This window comes from Balaenoptera borealis (genome assembly GCF_965194805.1).
Source record: "Balaenoptera borealis genome assembly, chromosome: 12".
Taxonomy (NCBI): domain Eukaryota; kingdom Metazoa; phylum Chordata; class Mammalia; order Artiodactyla; family Balaenopteridae; genus Balaenoptera; species Balaenoptera borealis.
In genome coordinates, this window is record NC_138869.1 from 38510028 (window position 1) to 38531148 (window position 21121).

General features: G+C 42.8%; 1 protein-coding gene across 1 annotated transcript in view; it reads right to left on the reverse strand.

Moving 5' to 3' along the window:
• The window catches only part of CACNA2D3 (calcium voltage-gated channel auxiliary subunit alpha2delta 3), an 832322-nt gene that overhangs the window by 483478 nt on the left and 327723 nt on the right, over window positions 1-21121 (reverse strand). The window lies entirely within an intron of this gene.

Below are 21121 nucleotides of genomic sequence, written 5' to 3' on the forward strand. Positions count from 1 at the left end.
CTACTGATGACTCCTTATTTGAAAGGCCCATCCCCTTTTGGGTAACTTTCAATCTGGCTGAGCAAATAGATCCTGAGAAAGCAAAGAGAGACCTTCTTAGCATTCTGTTCTACTTTTCGGCCCCTGAGTCAGAACTCAGCATTGAAAACAGGAAAAATGTGTTTTCTGTCACTGCAGTCACCTCAGCCAACGCAGTCCTGTTCCAATTCTCTCCACCTCTAACTTAAAAGTATGCTTTAAAAATAAATAAATAAGTAAATTGGAATTACATCATAACTAAATCTCTCTACCTCTTTTGTTCAGCAGATTAAGAGCTCCATAAGGGCAGGAACAATCTTGCTTTGATCTCCTGCTGCACACCTTTGACCAGCACGTGGCAGAAACTCCAAAAATGTATGGATGGATAAAGAGATGAATGGATGAATTGATGGATGGATGGATTGATGAATAAAAGATTGTTCTCCAATTCCAGACAACTATCTACTCTCTGCCTTGTCATCCCATGAGCAAATGTCTTTTCCTCACCCTTGGGAGCCCAAAGATAACCCCTTGTCTTTTGTCCACAGATGAGAATTAAGAGTGAAGACGAAGACAGAAAATATATATTTCTTGCAGACTGATCAAAGCATGGTGGATCACTGAGGATACTCTTTAACTGTCCACTTTTTTTTAACCTTGGAAGATCCTGTTTCAAAATAATGCAACACTCAGCAAAATTTTGTTGCAAGAGTATAGATAATTGTCCAGTCCCAGTATGATGAGGGTAAGGATGACAACAGGATGAGCATGTTAATAATCAGGAAGAGGAGGAGGAGGAGAAACCTTTGCTGAGTCCTTCCTGCAAGGCAGGCACTGTGCTCATCTTCACTCCTGTCACCCCACCACAGCCCTCCATAGCAGGTCCACTGATGTTCTCCATGCTATACAAGTGGAAACGGAGCACCAGGAGGTCAGGTTCTTTCCTAAAACACCCAACTATCAAATGGCAAAGCCTCTTATCTGTGATTTCCTTATTTGTAAAATAGGGATAATAATACCCAATTGTTTGGCCTGTTTGGAAGGTAAAACACATTGACAGAAAGGGACTAATGGCCATAGGCATTCACAAAGTCATCAATGGAGCTAGTCCATTCCCCTGGAGTCCAGCACCCTCACCAGAATTCCCTGTGGAACTGTGAATCACAGTAACCCCACTGTGGCGTCCTCATTCCAAAGATCCCTCCATACTACGCAGACAGGGGGTATGGGGACAGTTTCCATCAGTCCAGCCCATAAGTTGCACAGCAAGCCACCGAAAAAAGTAACTCTAGAAATGCTTATGTAAATTAGGTACACTGCAAGGAAACTCACTGTTGGCACTGTGCTAGCCACTACTCCTCCCCAGCTGCCTGCCCTTTGCCAGCTGGCTGCCCACAAGATGTGGAGGATGAGACAGAGCCACGATATGACGCCTGACCCAGTGGACAGACATGGCGCCTTGTCTTACTGTCTTAGCTCCAGCCTGTCTCATTCTTTCAGACCACTTACCCAGATTCAACAGGCAATTGGGATTCTAACTCTCATCTCAAGGGCAAATGCTCTAACTCTTGTAAACTATAATAAACCACATCATAGACTGGGAGAGTGAAAATGATCAAGTCAACTTTTTCCTGTAAAGTAATTTTGAGTAAGACTATCCTCACCATCCTGGAAAATGGAGTTCTTTATTGTTCCTGTCCAAGCTTAACAATAATTACTGTGACTCACTCTTTGCTACGAAAGCCACTTAAATTAATCCACGAAGGTGCAAATACAATAATGACAGTGAAAAATCCATGGTTCTTGCCTCTTCCATCAATAACTTCAATTATAAAAACCTTCCACAATTAGAAGCGAAAATTCCATTTCACTGGCTCTCTGTCTCAACATGTTAAGGAGTTCACCAGTTTCCAGTTAGACAATTCTTTTTTCTTGAGCATGATTTCTCTGGGGGTAGTAAAAGCCTGCCCATATCTCCAGATGGCCCTAGTAACCTAAGATTGTTCCTCCCTCTGGGAACTGTGAGCACCTTCAGAAATGAGAAAGAACTGTAGTGCCTGAGGATCATTTCATCCACTTCATTTGGATACCACATCTTGCTCTGAAATTATGTCTCTTTAAGAAAAGAGGGCTTCGGTTTTCCCAGGGTATGATGAATAAGCGAAGTAGAATCACTAAAAAATATGGTCTAGTTAAAATAATCTAAGGGGTTTAATGGACTGTATTAGCTTCCTGTGGCTGCTGTAAGAAATTACCACAAATTGGGGTGGGGGTGGGGGCTTAAAATAACAGAAATTTATTCCAGAGGCCAAAAGTTCAAAATCAAGGTGTTAGCAAGATTTGTTCCTTCTGGAGGCTCTGAGGGAGAATCTGTTCCATGTCTCTCTCCTAGCTTCCGGTGGTCGCCAGCAACCCTTGACGTTTCTTGCCTTATAAACACATCATTCCGATTTCTGCCTCCATCTTCACTTGGCCTCTGTGGGTCTCTGTGTCAAATCTCCCTCTCTTTTTTCTTTAAGAAAACCAGTCACTGGACTTGGGTCCACCCTAAATTCAAGATGAGCTCATCTCAAAATCTTTAGCTTAATTACATCTGCAAAGACTCGATTTCCAAATAAGGTCACATTTGAAGGATGTACTGGAGGTTAGGACTTGGACATATCCTTTAGAGGCCACTATTCAACCCATTACATGTACTCATACTCTCTTAATTATCCTATACAATATACCCATATTCTATGGTTGTTAATGTACTGTTTTTAAAATCTCAGTTTAATAGATGCAGGCCTTTTTCCTAGTGAAGGACGTTTAAAGGCCTTCTCCCTTTTCTTCTTTATGGGAACAATTCAGATTTTCACATCTGCATTGTAATTTTATGAGCTTACAATTCTTCCTGACCTCTTTCAATGGGTCCTACCTGTAGTGCAACAAACTGGACTAAAATCATTTCCCTTAATGTTTAGTGTTGTGTCAATGCCCAGCCTCTCTGCTCAATAAAGTGAACTCCACGTAACATGGTCATTTTCCCAATGTTCCTGTCCATTATGCATCAACTTATGATTCATATTGGTCAATATCAAGTCCAGGAATAGCAATTCTTCCTCCTGTTTCCTCTACCTTCTGAGAGATTAAATTACCTCCAATGCCAGTCAAAAATCTATCAGACGTTCAGCTTTTAGTAAAACAGACTACTAGCAGAGGTTTAGAGAGTAAGAGTCCCACACCACCTTTCTGATCAATTTGCAATTTGTATCTGAAAAGCACTCACACATTCCTGCTCTGTCTTTATAATACATCATACAATCCATCAAAAAATCACATTTGTAGCTTCCTTTTTTATTTCCACCCAGTAACTGCTCTCATCTGTGCTTTCCTCTGAAGCTTGCACTTTGCTACACAGGGGTCACCTGATGTTGCAGATGGCTAATGTTCTCTCTGCACACTCCCCCTTACACACATGCACACACATTTCCTTTTAGTTCTATTTCTGTGAATGAGTAGCCATCGCATTTCAGTCCTGAGTTCCATCCTCCTGTGACCTATCTGAGATGATCAGCCTCAAGCAAATTAATGTATGTAGAGCACTTAGCACAGCAACTGGCACATACAAAACACTCCATACATACTGGCCATTATTTGCTCCATGTCTTAGCAAATAAATAAGGTTCCAAGAAGACCCCCAACTTTCCTCCCTGTTCTCTGCTGCGTTCTCTCTGGGCAGCACCCCAACATTGCAGTCACCAGTCTGGAACTTGGGCTCTGGAGCTGGAATCCCAGGTTTGAGACCTCACTCAACACTTGTTAGCTAATGGCCTTGGACTTGTGACTTAACTTTCCTGTGTCCCAATGTCTCCATCTGTGGAAGGCAAATGAGAGCAGCCCTCCCTCAAAAGTTGGTGGTACAAGGCACATAGGTGCCCAGCAGCAGGAGGGCTCCACCAGGAGGGTACATCACCAGTTGCAGCTCTATGGTGAGCCTCCGACTCCCCAGCCAGGGCAGTCCAGCTGTCCTAGGACCATCCAGGTAAGGCTCTACCTATGTGTCTTCCTCCCTTCCTCAAATTATCAGGGTCAGGCACTCTTGATGATTCTTCCATTTGTTCATTCGATTAATATTTATTGAGCACCTACTATCTCAGGCATTCAGCACTGAACCAGATAGATTGTGAAGCTGACATTTCAGTCTGAGGAGGGGAGACAAGGGAAAAGAAATGAGAATTCCAAATAGAAATGGGTGTGATGAAGACAAGTAAAAGGGATGGTAGGCTTGAGAGTTACCCTGTGTGATTAGTTGGGGAAAGGGGAGTTACTCAAATTGGGCGGTCAAAGATGACCTCTTTGAGGAGAGCCCTGAATGCTAAGAAGGCATCAGCTCAAAAACCCCTTGGCCAGCAAAAACTTTCTAGGCAAAGAGAACAGCAAGTTCTAAAGTCTGGAGCTGGGAAGAAACCCATGTCTTAGGGAACAAAACAACAAAGCCACAAGTATTACTGGAGCCTTGTGAGCAAAGGAGAGAGTTACAGGATGGGGCTGGAGAGGTGGGCAGGCCATGGTGAGGATTTTAGCAGATCAGCAAAGTTTCCTGCCAAGTATACATTTTCTAACAGACGTAATCTGTGCTCCACCAGTGCCAAGGCCCATCACGCTTTTATTCATGGTTCAAAAATCAAATTTCTTTTCTTCTGAAATCTATAGCCAGCATAGCCTACTTCCTTTTTCCAGGACACACCCTTCAAACAATCAGGATCTTTATGGATGCCTTAGTATTTGAGTTTCCTCTCCAGACCTCAAAGTTACCTGATACTCCCTTCATCTTTTTTCTCAATATCATTTATTCTCCAGTGAATTAGCAGCACTGTATTAATTTAAACTTGCCATTTTCTACCACAAAATATGGGTCCATTTCTAGAAAATCTGAGCATACATGAACAATTATAGGCTAATATTGAATTACAAACTACTGTTACCCAAAAGCCATTGTTTGAAGGGAAGGGGCTGAATTCATGTTCAACTGGGTTTTGAAGTATGGCCCTTGTAAAGAAGGTATTTATTTCCTGCCTTGAACAAGCTGGAGGAAGGATCTTGGGCTTTCCTAAAGGTCTTTGAAGGTGTGTGTCTCCTGGATATAAAATTACACCAGCACAGGGATTACTGGGGGCACTGAGTCCACGCAGTTTTCCTCAGCCCCGCATGCTGGACCAGATTCAAGAGGAGAATGGCTGGAGAGGTTTCATGTCTCCCATTTCAGCAAGCAAATGACGTCTCTCGTTCATTCTAAATAGATCATAGATTAAATAATGAATACTTTTGATGCTAATTATCAAGCACTTAATATGTATTGGAAAATAGCCCTTAATGTGTGTTGAATTATAAAATAGATTTATTAGCAAAACATTTACCCTTCCTCTAAACTTAGTGATGTGCTAGATATTAAATGCAGCTTGCTTTTCCCAAATCTGGAGGCGTTTTCTGGCAGTCCTGGGAAGAGAGGGATGAGGAATACTCATGGCCCAGTGCTGAACCACTCTGGATGGAGCTGGGAAGCAAAGTGAGTGGGGAACCCAGTTACCAGTTTGGCAAAACCTAGAGGGTACCTTAGACTCTCAGCCCATTGCCTCGATGTGCTAGACTTCAGGAGCTCATTCCCCAGTGGGATTTCCGGTCAATGACGGAACTTGTTTGTTCGGATTTTTTGCCTTAAATATATCAACTTTAAATAGTCCTCCTCCCTTAACATATTTAAATTTTTGTGGAGAAACTTGCATTTCTTCCTCCTTGTCATTCTTTATCCCCCTGGAATAAACCATTCCTAAGTCTTTGTCAGAGATACTAAGAAAAAGAAAATTATGTGATAGAAATCAAAATAATAATGATACTGATAGCAGCAGAGATTGCCATTTCTGGCACATTTATAATGTGCCATGTACTATGCAGGACAGTTACAAACTACTCTTCCTAGCCCTATTTGACAGATGAGGAAACTGATCCTCAGAGCATTGAAGTCCATTGCCCCAGTACATCACCTGACCAAGGTAGAGATTAGCTAAATTGCATGTTGCGTCCAAGCTATTAGATGGAAGAAGACTGGAATGGAGGCCTCGAACTCTATTACTCACCAGATAGTAAGGGGTGGGGGGAAAAAGGTGGCATGGGAGGTGCAGTCAAGGTAACACGTGGCTCAGAGCAGTCTGTCTGCCCCCAGCTGTCAACAAATAAATGAAGTGGGTGGTCCCTGGAGGAGGGGGCTGGGATCAAGCTTTCTTGGAGACCCTGACAGCATCTTCACACCTAATGCTCCAGGCATGTGTGTAAGTTGAAGAGGACATGGTGGATAAAGATAAGGTAGAGCCTGTCTGCAAGGGTCCCCTAATGCATCCCCCTTGGGGTCTCTGCTGCAGAGCCACAGTGAAGCTCTCTCATCACCATCAGCATTTGGATTTGGGGGCTGCTTGCAGAGGGGACATTTACAAGGCATAAAATCTTGGATAAGACACTCTAGAGTGAAGATAAGCATATCTCATGGGGCTTTGGATTCTAAAGTGGCATCTGATAAACTGTAGTTAAGCTGGTATCACTAATTTAAAACACCTCATTTGATATGTGATCTTGTCCCATTAACTGAGTCTCCCTTGAGGTCTCTAACAAAGAGCTGAAGAATCAAAGCCTACTTCCTCCCTGAGGTTTTGCTCTGGTTAGAAAGGGAATAAAACTCACCTTGGACAGGTTCAGAGATGCGGTGAGCACAGCCCCCCCTTTCCCACCAACAAGTACTAGAATAACACCAGCCTTGCAAGACCCTTGCTGCGGCTCTCTGGAACCTGGCATCCTGATTGCAAATCTGTGCTGAATTCCAAGGCAAGATCGTACACCCTGACCCAGAAGTTTCAGTAGTTTCTGCTAACCCATCACTCAGAGACTACATCTCACTGCCCAGTGCTCTAAGATGCTCTGGTCTGGCCCAGGATCCATTTTCAAATCTGCTTCTCCTCCAATTCCCAACTTACACCCACATCCCCACCCTGGACAATCTTATTGAGGCTTTTCTTTTCTTGTTTCATTTATAGTAGCTGTTCCTACTGCCATTGTACAACCCATTTAAAGTGTGTAAATCATGTCATATTTTCTAACATTCTCCAAAGCATTTAGCCCCTGTACCGGATGTAGTATGTATTTATTCATTCATTCAGAAAATACCTGCTGAATGACTACTGTGTGCCAGGCACTGTGTTAGGATTTGGGGACAAAGCAGTGGGGAAAACCAGGCAAAGCCTTTAACTCAAAGGCATGTATAATCCATTGGGGAAAGCAGAAAACCCAATAATTATCGAATTAAATGTAAGATTACAGTTATGATTAGTATCAGAAGGGGCAAAACATGATGTTGGGGAACATGTTCTTAAGCAAGGTCTTCCTAACACATTATTGATCAAGCTGGAATTTGAGGAATGAATAGGCATTAAAAGTGGGGCCGGGGGTGTGGGTGCAGAGTGGTCCTGGCATTGCCAACTGCAAGTTTAAATACCTGGAATTCAGAGGACAAAAAGCTTGGGTGGGAGGGATCGGGGATGAGAACTTAGCAGGACCTTGAAGACGCTGGGCTGCAGTCTGCTGGCAATCTCAGGAACAATGGAGGCCCCTGGATGGTTTGAAGAGAGGGCAGGTACACACTCCTGCCATTTGGAGAGCAACCAAGCAGAGGCAGGAGAGTGGGGGTGGAGGGACTGTTTAGAGGCTCCTACTGTCCTTCCAGGGGGACAGGATGGTGCCTGCACTAGGGTGGCAGGGTGGCAGAGTGAGAGGAGCCACTGGTGTAGAGAGGACAAGCTCACCAAACAAGTTTTGCACTCTGAAGGCAGGTGTTTATTCCAGAGGTAGAAGCTCTCTTCTGCATCGTCCCAGCATCCAAGCAGGGCGTCCTCCACAGTAGGAAGCCTGGAGGACAGTGCTTCAGAGTACTGCATCCTAGGGGAGTTCACCCAAGGGGAGCTGGCATGCTTCTTAGATGGCACACAAATGGGAAAATCTACTGATGGAAACAGGGAAGAGTTTGTCCTCCAACAGCTGGATTGTCACAGATTTGCAAACACCAATTTCTCTGTTGCAACAGTCCTCAGAATGTACATCCCAGCCAGCTGTTCTTGCAGTGTGTCCCTAATTGATAGAAGTTATTCATAAGCAGCATGAAAGAGTGGGAACCATAAGAAAAAGAAATCCTTGACCACACATTTGGGTGTTGGAAACCTTCAGCATGACTTTTTCTGGGCACTGCTATGGGCTCACACGGTGCCAGCTGCCCTACATGCCTCATTCACCGTCATGCTCACAGCTCCTGGGAAGGCGCACACTATTTCTGAAGGGTGGGAGAACCGAGGTCCTGTTGGGGAAAAGCTACACAGCCTGAGATGGGCTAGGCTGTCCTTCCGCCTAAAGTGAAAGTGTCCCTCAGAAGAGGCAGAGCAGGGGGCATGGGGAGAGAGTGGGGTGGGGCTCAGAGACACTTAGTCCCAGGCCTCTGTCCTAAACACACACACACCCACCCCACTCAAAGTAAAGCCAAATAAACGTACGCATTCAGTCAACAAGCATTTAAAATTACCTAGGGTATGTGAAGGCTTGTCCTGTGTTCCATGGCGGGGGGCATGGGGGAAGCGCACAAAGAAACAATTCTGGAGAAAACTGATGTTATGACAAGTCACACACACAAAAAGACAACTCCCAGCTAGAGTATAGAACCTATAGCTGTCATTATTTGGTAAGAACCCATTCCTGATATTCACTCAGAAAGTCTCCTCTCATTCCAAACTTTCAGAAGAGAGAAAGGAATTTAAACATTCCTCCCTTCCATCTTGTGGCTCCCAGTAAAATATGATTTTGTGAGCCTGCCGTCTGCACTGATGCTATCAGCTTTTTATTGATATTTAATATAAACACAGCTCCGAGGCTAGCAGGTACCCTGACAGGGTCTGAAATATAATTGCTAGGGAACTGTACAAACGCGTGTAGCAATTAAGGAGCTGTCAGGGATACTGTCGGTGTGAAGACACAGAACTGCGGCTGGACAAAGGAAGGAGCTGAATCGGAGGCCGAGGGAGCAGAGGGCTGCAGAGGAAACAGGGTAGCGTATCACCATCAGCGGGCCCAGAAGCCACAGACAGGGAGATAAGTGGATTGTGGACATTCAAAAAGGGAAACAGAGCTAAGTGTAACTTCGCTGTTTGTTTTTAACACCCAAAGGCAGAGAGCTGACTCTCCTGCATTTGCTCTGAGATTTATATGGAGAGACGACATGCAGCCTTGAGTCTGGCTTCTGAGAGAGGCCCGGGTTGGGGCACGGAAGGGAATTAGTATTCTGCACTGCTTTTAAGAGATGTCACAGGGTACCAGCCTGAAAAATTGGCTTGTGGGTAGGAAAGATGGGGTGGATATGGATGAAAGGTGAGTTCTGAGTGAGGAAGAAGGAAATATGAGCCAGCTGGAAGAAGAGGCACAGCAGAAGGAAGATTTGAGCTGAGCCTTGAGGAGGACCACAGAACTCCTGATCTGCGTTTCAGTGCAAGTCCTGCCCATACCTACACTGTCATCGATTTAACAGGCCACTCAGTGGTGGCAGGATGGGTATGGTCATGGTGATGGAGGTGTAGACACGTTCTCCTCTTTGTACCAGGATCTCGTCATCCTTTGAGATGCTAGAAGCCTTGGTCTTTGTAAGTGGGTGCAGTGGGGTGAGGAAAGGCAATTGTCTAGCGAATGGCCTGGGTTTGGGGATCAGAATGACCAGGTCTAGTAATGGGTCTTTTATGCCTTAATTTACTTTTAAGTTCCCAGAAAAGAAGCACCCTTTTCCAAATTTGGAATGCTGCTGCCAGATATATGAGCTACAAGTAGCCATTGAAATAGCAGAATAAAATTTTAATCTCTTATTTCTTGAACCATGGATGGAAAGGGGCTTATGCCCTGCCCTCACTCCCTTCTCAGAACACACACACACACACACACACACACACACACACCACATGCCATCCTAGGTAAGTACTTTCAGGTAGAACACAAAGGAACTTTTAAAGACTTTAGCCTTTGTGTACTTCATTATGTTAGAGTAATTTTAAGCAACACATCAAACCCATGGGTACGCAGATTATTGCTCAGAACGAGGCTAAATTTATTTAGGTGAAAATAAAGAGTGAGTCAGTTTAAAGAAAAACATCAAGTAATCAAATAGGCATTGGGCAGAAACAGATGAAGACATGAGTGTGGCCCATGAATGACTGGGGCTGGGGAAATGTGGCTCCAGTGGCTCAAAGCTGCCACGCTCATCACCTCTTCCCAGTTTCCTGCCTAAGTAACTCACATCTCAACCTTAACAGCATCTACACCAGGGTGTAGGATGGCAGGTGAAATGTGAACACATTCCTTGTATAAAGAAAACTGTGGTTTTTCTTTAATAAAATATAAATGATATATCCTCTATGTCTTCCAGCTCTGAAACTGACAAACTCCTGAAGGCATGCAGCCCCAAGAATAAGAAAATGTAGTTGTGGTCACATAGCCAAGGGCATTTCTAGCTTGACACCGCTAGAAACATGTACAGAGGAGTCAGAAGTAGGCCTGAGAAAGGGCAGAAAGATGCTCTAAGAAGCAGACAATGTTCTCTGTGGGGAAGATCCACCCCCTCACGGAGCTCTGTGGAGGAAACCAATTTCATGCCAAGGTGGTTTTGATGGATATGGCACCAGGGGACTGGGTTCACATGGCTAGAACATTATAGGAATTTGCTTTTGATGCTCATTTTCATGCGAAGATCCTCTGGTCGTAAGCTCTCCCCACCCCCAGCCCAACTGTACCACGGCAAGTTCAAACTGCTCCCAAAGAGCATGATATCCACTAGGAATAATACCAGCTTCCAATAATGTTGGCCAAGAATTATTAACAAGGATGTTCCAGCCATCTTTCCACCAGACCTCATTCACCCCACAAATGCTTATATCAACTATTTTTTTGGCTTGTTGAACAACAGCAGTTGGGCCCAATTAATTGAGACCAAATGATTGAGTTTATGGACCTTCAGCGGCTAATGCACACTAGATCCTGAGTGGCAAGGATGGGTATTTGATGGTCCCCTCCTCTTGTCAAATAAGCTCGTGAAAAATCAAACGGCATAGGTTTAATTCTATTCCATGATTTGTAACTAGATGAGCATATAATTTATTATCCAAACTGGATCACTTTTGAGGGGGGGTATTTTTATTAATACATAGAGATAATTAGTGTAAGTAGGTATATTGTTGGCAGAACAGAATGGACAGACACTCCATTTATAACTCACCCCATTCCACAGGGAATGGAACCGAATGACTCTGTGTGTGTGTGTGTGTGTGTGTGTGTGTGTGTGTGTGTGTGTGTGTGTGAGAGAGAGAGAGAGAGAGAGAGAGATCTCTGATGTGATCACGATGTGTATAACCAAAAAGAATTAGAGCAAGGAATCATTTTTATAATAATACATAACACCTTCTTTTAACACTTCGCCAATCAGTGTATGTAAGGCCATGGCCTTTTAAGTACTGGGGGCAGTTGGCTAGCTATGGACATTCAGCATGCTCCAGACATCAGCCAAAGTGTTTTATTGATGGGAGAAGAAATGGAAAACATTAATTAATCCACTAAATTGCTTAACTGGATGCTACTTAAGACTGTTGCTACTGTAATTATGTCAATACACCCTCTACTTCTTCAAGCTGGGAATCTTTCCAATTTAAGGAACCAAAGAGCCAAATTAAAATACCTTTAAAAATACTGGCCCATAGAACTAAAAAGATTAGGGGTAGAAACGGCTTCAAGGGTAGGTTGGTCCAGAGATTGCCAACGGTTTCACCAAGGCTGTGGTCTCTGTCTTTCTATTCTGTGTCCGACTGAGCTGGCTCCATCCTCAGACCCTTCCTCTCACACATCCCGGCCTTTCACCCTACAACCCTTGCCCCAGCATCTCCAACGTTTCCCCTTATGGGGCCACAGGATTGCTGCAGCACTTACAGTCATCAAACTTTTTCCCACCATACTCACGGGTAGAATGTGAGACCTTCAGATGTCTCCTTACTTTTATTGACTTTGAGCATTGTACACCCATCCCTGAGCTAACCAAAACAAGAGTGGAATGAGGCATGCTGACTGATTGGCTTAAACATGCTAAGTCTTGGGTCTGATTTCAAGCCCAGCAGCCATGAAAGATGGGTTTCTGAAAGAAATTCAGAGTGGCACTGGCGGGAAGAGGAAAGAGAGGGTGCCAAACCAGAAACATCTCCTCCAAGTTTCCAATATGGTCACAAACACCCAAAGAGTCATCTCAGAGGCCACAAAACCCACGTGACTCGGGATTTCACCAAGCACTAATTCCGCTAAATAATTTAAATCTGGCAGGATCATTTTCCAAGTGAAGCATTTCCACACCACACCGGTGTACAAGAAGTCTGTTCAGTGTTCTAAAAGTGCATGGCAGATAGAAGAAAGTTTATCAAGGAAAGTTTAATGCAGAAGATAGATCTCTTGGGATGCAAAGCAAAAAATTCAAAGAAGAGAGAAAAGTGCTTTGTGGGAAATAATGCTGCAAGTTCAGAAGATTACATGCTACAAATAACAATGAAAAAGAAAAAAAAAATGTTATTGCTACTAAAATAAAACCAACAAGGCCATACATATTTAACAGGAACTTCACCAAGCAAGAAGCCAGCTGCTACGAAAATGATGTATGACAAGGATGGACCTTCAGAAACGGAAGCTGATCTCCAAAACTTTCAAGGACAGAGCTACTTAGAGATTTTAGCTGGAATTGTTTTAATAAGAGCATGCTTTTAAGTCAAGGCTTGACAAATCTTTTCTTAAAAATTTTAGTAGTCCAAACTTTATTATTTTCTTATTTGTGGAAACATTTATTCAGAAAGGTCTTCTAGCAATAAAGATGCTAAAACTTTTATATAGTGATGGTGGTTTATTTAATCAGTTTGATTAAACAGTTTCAAACATATTTTAAACGGCCAGAAGTAGAGTAAATCAAAACTCCAGTAACATTTTGAAGTCCTAACACATTTGATGACTAATTTTATTTCAGCAGTTAACTAGAAAGAAGACAAGCCATCTATGCAGATACTATCGAATTCAGCTTCCTTATTTAATCTGCCATGATTTCACCCCTTGGTCTGTTTGATTATTTTTAAATAGCTTGGTTCTATTTTGTATGTGAATTAAAGGGCACGTAAATTTAAAGTTGCTGCTATTTCAATAGCATTTACATGATTAGAATATAACAAAGTGTGTGTGTAAGAAATGAAAGCTATGTTACTCATGGAATGTCCCAAAGCAAGGACCATCCATGATGCCAAGTCAAAGTTTACAAGGTCAAAATAAAAAAGGCTAGCTTGGTCACTGTGAGGTCAGGAGACGGGTGGACTCCACAGCAAGAACAAGAAAAGATGTGAAGAGAGGATAATAAAGTTTGTTTCAGAACTATTGTTCATCATCAAAGGTAGAATTGTTTAAGAGAAAACATGTTACTTAAAACAAATATTTAATTTAATTTAAAGTTGTTCAATACTTGTTCTCTAAAACATATTATGTATTTACCACGTATATATGGAGATCTTTCCTCTTACAATTGAATTAGGATAAGACATAGTTAATTAGCATATGGGATCAGTACAAATTCATAGCAGAGGGTCAATCCAATCCTTCTGAGCAACACAGACTATATAAGAAGAAAAGGAAAGAGAAGAAGGACAAGAAAAAATGGGCCCTTTCGTCTTAAAAGTAGTAGACTACAGTGCACATAGGCGTACAAAAAAATTAATAACTTTCTGAGTCCTTAACTTTCTCCAGCCATTGTCTTTAAAGCAAGGGGGAAAAAAGGTTCAAATGCTTAAAATCTCTCCAAAACTATTAGCAAAAACAATATGGAAATACATAACAGATGCACAAAGGCGTCTTGGGATGAATATATTATGGACCCACAACTGCAAATTCTAAAATCTACTTAATTGTGCCAAAGAGAAACATACGAAAGACCTTTTGATAAACAAAATGCAGACAGTGTTTCAAAAAAAAAAAATCTTGACATCTTGAGCCAAGGACTATTCCTCAGCTGGATATTTCAGACTCTGACTAGACCACCAAAACAGGCTCTGCTGTCACGCTGGCCACCTTTGAGAACAGTAACATAGCTCAAGCTTTGGTCCTACATTGTGAGAGAGTGGAATAATAAATGAATTCTGCAAGAAGATTCCACTTGGGGCTTTTTATCTTAGACCAAACATAGAGCTCTTTTCTGGGGGAGAGAGTGGAAATCACCCTCTAAAAATAGTCTTATTCTTTCCCTTAAAAAATAACTTTTCATAATTAATAAAAATATCCTCAATATTTGAAAAAATCAAATGATCAGGGAGAAAATTAAAACCACCCTAATCCTGTTGATAACCATGTTTACATCCTGATGTTAAAGCCATCTATTCCCGTCTCCATACATTTTATTTGTATAAAATGGAATTGTGCAGTATGCACTCCTTTACAACTTAACACCCTTCCTTTTTGTTCCATTTATCAGTTTCCCAAGACATATACATCACCCTCATCTGTAACCGCAATACAGCATTCCGTTGAAAATGGGGAGAAGTAAAGGAGTCTGTTTTCATGAGTGACATTTTCAGTACTCAGAGTATTTGGAGGGATTCGCTTTAAAATAAATGAATATAACTTCCTCACAAGTGTAAGGAGAAAAGTGTTGGTGAACAGAGAAACAAAGCCTGTGTTTTCACTACAGAAATGTATACACATTAGCCAGTTCACCAGCTCGCCGTTCTTGGCATGCACAAATGATCCCCCCAAACCTTTCTCTCTCATCTTTCTCCTATAAACAAACAGTATCTCTGTTTCAAATTTTCATTATGAAATACTTTCAGACTTCAAAACATTTGCAAAAATTGTAAAAAAAAAAAAAAAAAAAAAAAGAATCCCATATACCCTTCACCCAGTTTCCCCAAATGTTAACCTCTTACTTAACCACAGTCCAATAATCAAAACCACACCTCATACAATATTAGCACCTAATCTACAAATCTTATTCAAATTTCATCCACAGGCCCAGATCCGATCCAGAACCACACATTACAACAGTTGTCCTGTCTCTTTAGTCTCCTCTAAATCAGGACAGTTCCTCAGCCTTTCTCTGTTTTTCATGACCTGGATGCCTTCACCTCCCCCCGCAGTCCTATATGAAACTGTCTGCTGGGACTCAGAGGAACCCTGGCTGGTGTGTTGGGCAGCCATAACAAACTCCTCCAACTGGGTGGCTTAACCCAGCAGAAATCTCTTCTCTCACACTTCTGGGGGCCAGAAGTCTAAAATCAAGGTGTCAGCAAGGCTGGTTTCTTTTGGAGGCTCCAAGGGAGAAACTGTCCCATGCCTCTCTTCTACCTTCTGGTGGTTGTTGGCAATCCCTGGCATTCCTTGGCTTGTCTAAGCATAACTCCAGTCTCTACCTCGATATTTACATGGCCCTCCTCTACGTTTGTCTCTGTGTGTCTTCCTCTCTTCTTAAGGATACTGGTCTTTGGATTTAGGGCCCACCCCAAAATCCAGTACAATCTCATCTCCAGATCCTTAACCGATAATATCTGCAAAGACCCTATTTCCAAATGAAGTCATAGTCTGAGGTTCCAAGTGGACATGAATTTTTGAGGGGAACATCATTCAACCCACTAAAATGTTCTTCAATTCAGTTGTTTTAAAATGTATGTTTTTGGACAATGACAAGGTTAGGAGTCCTGTTAGATAATTTTTCATCTTTTTATGAGACAGCATGAGTAGGTGAAAAGGATCATTTAACTTCTTTTTCTTTTTTTTTTTTTTTTGGCGGGGGGAGACGCACCACACAGCTTGCAGGATCTCAGTATCTTGACCAGGGATTGAACCCGGGTCACGGCAGTGAAAGCCCAGAATCCTAACCACTAGGCAACCAGGGAAATGCCAGGATCATTTAATTTCTTAAAATAGCATTGAACAAACTCAAAACACCCTTGGTATCTTAGGGGAGATAACTGCAAATTATATTTTGTCTTACCTTTAGTATTTCAATTATAGATAAAACTCAGCAGCAGCTTCACAGTTCACTACTGTTTGTTACTCTAGGTGAAAATGTACCCGTAAACCATCTGTTGACTAGGGGAGAAATGCAAACACTTCTGCTTATGAATAAGGCACCGGGAGCCTGAAGCTGCTACTAAATTGGATGTTCTTGTATGAGGTCATTATTTCCAAGAACTGCCAAGACTCCAGCTCTGCCTCACAAGCCAAGTGAAAAGGACAATTGGGACAATCACCATGTTCAATAGCCCAGCCGCCACTTGATTAGGGACAGAGATGAGGTTCACTTGCAGAATTTGTGCTCTGCAGAAATTCACCAGGGGAGAGACAGCAGCTTGTCCTTTCCAAGATGACTGCAAATTGAGTCAGTGGTAATTTCACTGTTACCCAGAGGGTTTCCAGGCTCACCTCTTTTTCTTCTTCTGAGTTACACTGATGGGGGTTCATCTCTTCCAGCCCAGCAGCAGAGCTGGCTCCCGGCAGGTTGTCATGCCTGGTCCTGAGATGCCCGGCCACAAACTGGTGGACTCTGAGAATGTTTGCTAACACATCTCATCTCATCTCACCGGTCTCAGAGTTTAATGTATTTCTTTCTTCACAATTTACTTAAACAAAAGGAGGAGACCCCTCATGCTCACACTCTGTGAGCTGCCTGCTCCAGTCTCGAGTTAACCAATTTCAAAACTTTGGAAAGAGAACTAAATATCTAAAGCATGCACACACGCTTAACCCATGTAAGCACCATCCTACATGTGTGTCCGTGTGGAAGTTAACTTGGATTGAGACGTCTTTGGTCAGGGAAGGCAAAGAAAAGGAGGGCAAAGAGATGTCAGTTTTGAGATGGAAACAGGGTGCAAACCACACAAATACCCAAGCAAAAGAAACCATTCCACATGCACTCACATCATACACACACACACACACACACACACACACACACACACACACACAATACAACATAATATAAGCAATATTGATGGCCCTGGAAAAGGCACCATAAACTGTTCACTAGGCTTTATTTGAGAAGAAATTAACACAGGAAAAGAGAAAGATGAATTCAATTTTAAAAACACATCTCCCTAAAAATAATGACACTGGCCACATATATGCTCTTTCCACTTGCCGAATAAGCACTTTTCATGCTTTGGGTCACTTAATCTTCTGTGATATAGGTCCTCTGTGCCCATTTACAAATGAGGAGCCTGGGGCACTAGAGACCTTAAGTAATATGCCCAAAGCGACACCTTTAAAAGCTAGTGGGCCATGAACAAAGTCAGCAGTAGTGAGCACTCAGGATGTAGCAGGAACTCCTCTAAGACATCTACGTATAGTAAGAGATTTGATCCTCAAAACAACTCTAGGGTGGGTGCTAGTGTAATTTGTACTTTACAGACGGGGAAACTGAGCTTAAGTTGCTGAGTAATAAGCCCAAGTTCGCACTGTTAGTAGCAGAGCCACTAGGTACGTCTTCTAGACCACATTTTATTGACACAAACCAATCCAAAAAGAGAATAAGTAAATTATTGGGGTCACATTTCCAAAAGTGCAAAATTTAAAAAGTCATACAGGCAGAACGTGGGCACTTCAGGTCCCACGGCACAAATAAAGGGCCAGCTTTAAGAGAGGTGTGCCTGGGATCTCGTACACACATGGGTGTGCCTTGAACAGAACCAGATTGAGGACCCTGAGAATCCTGTGCATCTTTGTATGATGGCCAAGGGGAATGAAAACAAAACAGTGCAGAATGACAGCCAATTCCTCAGCACACTGGCTAAGTGTGTTAGAATAAAGCCAGTCTTCCCTAGAGGGAACAGCTATGAATGCCTAGAAACTCTCTCACGGAGGTGTGGCAGTAACAGCCCCATTTCACAGGCGAGTGAGCTTACGTGCTTCCACAGAGTTAACACGATGCAGGGCACCTGTGAACACCCAATGCATGGCAGCTGCTCTTGTAATATTGATAATAACAATAACAGAAAAGGCGTCAGTGTTCTACCAGAGTAAGAAAAAAGCAAATGAGAGAAAGAGACAGGGAAAGGTCCTTTCCAGAAATGCCCAGGGTCCTCATCTCCTCCGGTTCCCTCCCAGGGTCTCCCCTCCCACACATGTGGCATTCTGTGCTGGCCCAGGGTCAGCCTATACACTGGCCATCTACCCTAAACTGGCTCACAAAGCAGCAGTAAAGTGAGCCATGGAAACGAAAGTGACATCAGGACATTCGGCTACCTGTGGAGAACACACTCATTCATTACCAGTCTGCTGGCATGGCTGGTTTCTGAAGGAGTTTCAATCACAGGAGCTTGGATGATCTACGGTGGGGTGAGTCCAAACTGTCCTTGAGATTGTCCTGCTCACTCTCTGCATATCTCACACACAAATGGAAAGTGGCCTGGCCTAACCAGATAATTTTCCCAAACACACCCACATGATCTTTAAAAAGTGTTCACTGTAGAAAATCCAGAAAGTACAGAAAAGGGCAGAGAAGAAAATAAAGCAACTCACACATAGTCTGAAGGCTCAGGGTCATCATCTGTAACACTGGGAACTGCCCATCTCTCCCATCGGCTCCCCAACCCCACCACATTCAGCAATGAAGTTAGTGCACGCAACATGCCAGCATCAGCTTGGCAAGTTTTTATTAGCTTTGTGCTATAGGATTAGAGTAGATTTGGAAAACTGGATGTTTTTAATAATTTTTTTTTCTGCTCTATGGTAATTCAGTGGAAAGCCCACATTTTTAGATGGAATACATAAAGTACAACCATAAATACTCATGTGTAAATAGCTCTCAGCAATGAAATCTCCAAGAGAGTCTCTGTAAGTTGAAACTTCTAATTTTCCAACAAATAACTGTTTAGTCCCCTTTGCTTTGGCCATTCTGCCTGGTGGCCACTTCATCTGCTCTCCAGTCAAGAATGAGTTCAGATCTGACAATGACAAACTGATCAGCGGAGGTTCTGGTCTCACCAGACATTACTCAACATCCTGACAGGTAACCTGTCCACCTGGAAGCCTCTACTGTTAGCTGGGCATTGAGGCCTGATATGAATGTTGACTCGGGCCAGTTTACCAGCTCAGGACACAGTCCATTTATTTGGAAACATTCTCAAGCCTACAGAAAAGTTGCAGGAATAAAAATAGCATGAAGAATACCTGTATTCCCTTCTAGATTCTCCCACTGCTAACACTTTATCCCATTTGCTTTAACATTTGCACACTTTCCCTAGAGAGATACATACAAAACACAACACACATACAAACACATGATTTTCCTTTCCAAACCACTTGAGGACAAGCAACATACGCCATGGTCCTTCTTTTCTAAGTAACTTAGAACTACGATGTTCTGAGCCTGATACGTCCGCTCATACTTAACGTAGCATCTCCTTTTCGTGGTCATGACACTGAGCTCAACAGAAAACACAGCATCAGCCCATGACACAACCTGGCTAGGAACCAGCACCATCAGAATGATGCAAATGTGGTCTATAAATACAGTGGAATATTATTCAGCCTTAAAAAGGAAGGAAATTATGAATTATGCTACAACATGGATGAACCCTGAGGACATTACGCTAAGTGAAATAGTCCATCACTAAAAGACAAATACTGTACAATTCCACCTAGATGAGGTACTTAGTGTAGTCAAAACCTTAGAAAAATTTTTTAAAAGGTGGTTGCCAGTCTTGGAGGAGGAGAGATGAGGAGTTACTGCTTCATGGGTAGAGAGTTTCAGTTTTGCAAGATGAAAAGCATTCTGAAGGTGGATAGTGGTGATAGGGTTGCACAAAAATATGAATATATTTAACCACTGAGCTGTACACTTAAAACAGTTCAGATAATATACTTCATGTTATGTTTATATTTACCACAATTTTAAAAAATTAGAAAAAAAAAAGTAAGTAAGCCCTGGATTGCATGATTCCACCAACAAGCCGTGCAAGTGCTCTGAGGAGAAGGTCATCAGGATACGGGAGGCTTGCAGGAACATGGCTGAGCCCGAGAGGAGGCTAGGTGGCTTTGAAAGTAGATGGGATGTAGACAGACAGGAGAAAGCATGGAGGAGCTGCCAGGAGGGGGAGGGCAATCTGCAGAGACTATGAGGAGAAAATGGGTATCTTCGCACAAGTGACAGAACAGGGCCACCCTGCACTGGGGGGAACACGACGGCACGGGTAGAAAATGAGGTCAGAAAGGCAGAATGGGCACCTCAGAGAGAAAAGGCACTGACAGCCTGAGGACGGACTGACAAAGGAGGCAGCTCGGGGTCTGCTAGTTCCATGCACTCTGATCACCTGTCGAAAGATTTTAAGTTTTGAACAGGAAAATTGACAGAGACAATCAAACAAGTGGACCAAAATTCCCTTTCCTACATTTGCCAATGTTGCAAATTTCTAACATTACCTCCTTTGCCTCAAAGTCCTCTTGGACAGGGTCCCACCCCAGCAATTCAAGTTTCTCAGTGACTAGCCAACCCTTCTGCCTGCATTTGAATGATGACTTCTGACATTCCAACTTTCGACTTCACTGAAATGCACTTAACTTTGCTTCTCTTGAGCTCTGCGGAACAGCAAGCAATGCTGTCCTCCTCTAAATGACATTTCCAGAGGCTGGCTCTCACTGCCATGCTCAGAGACAAGCTTATTCACTCAAAGTTGATAAATGCCCACAGTAATCAAAAGTTTTGCTTGCACAGGGGAAAAAAATCTTCTGAGGGTCTAGAAGCAGCTCAAAATGAGACTGAAATGTGATGAACCACCTCCATTTTTTTTTATTAAGTAGGGTTTTTCAATTTGCCACTTAAAGGGAGCTTTGAATATCCTTCTATCATACCCCCCTATCAACTTCATCCAAGAGGCAGTTGGGCCAAGTATACCTGTAATTCTGAAGCACTGGAACTCCCACTCCAAGTTTATCCCCAACGGGTATGCAGAGATGATAATCTACCACAAGCAGGTATGTAAAAATCCTCTTCTGGAAG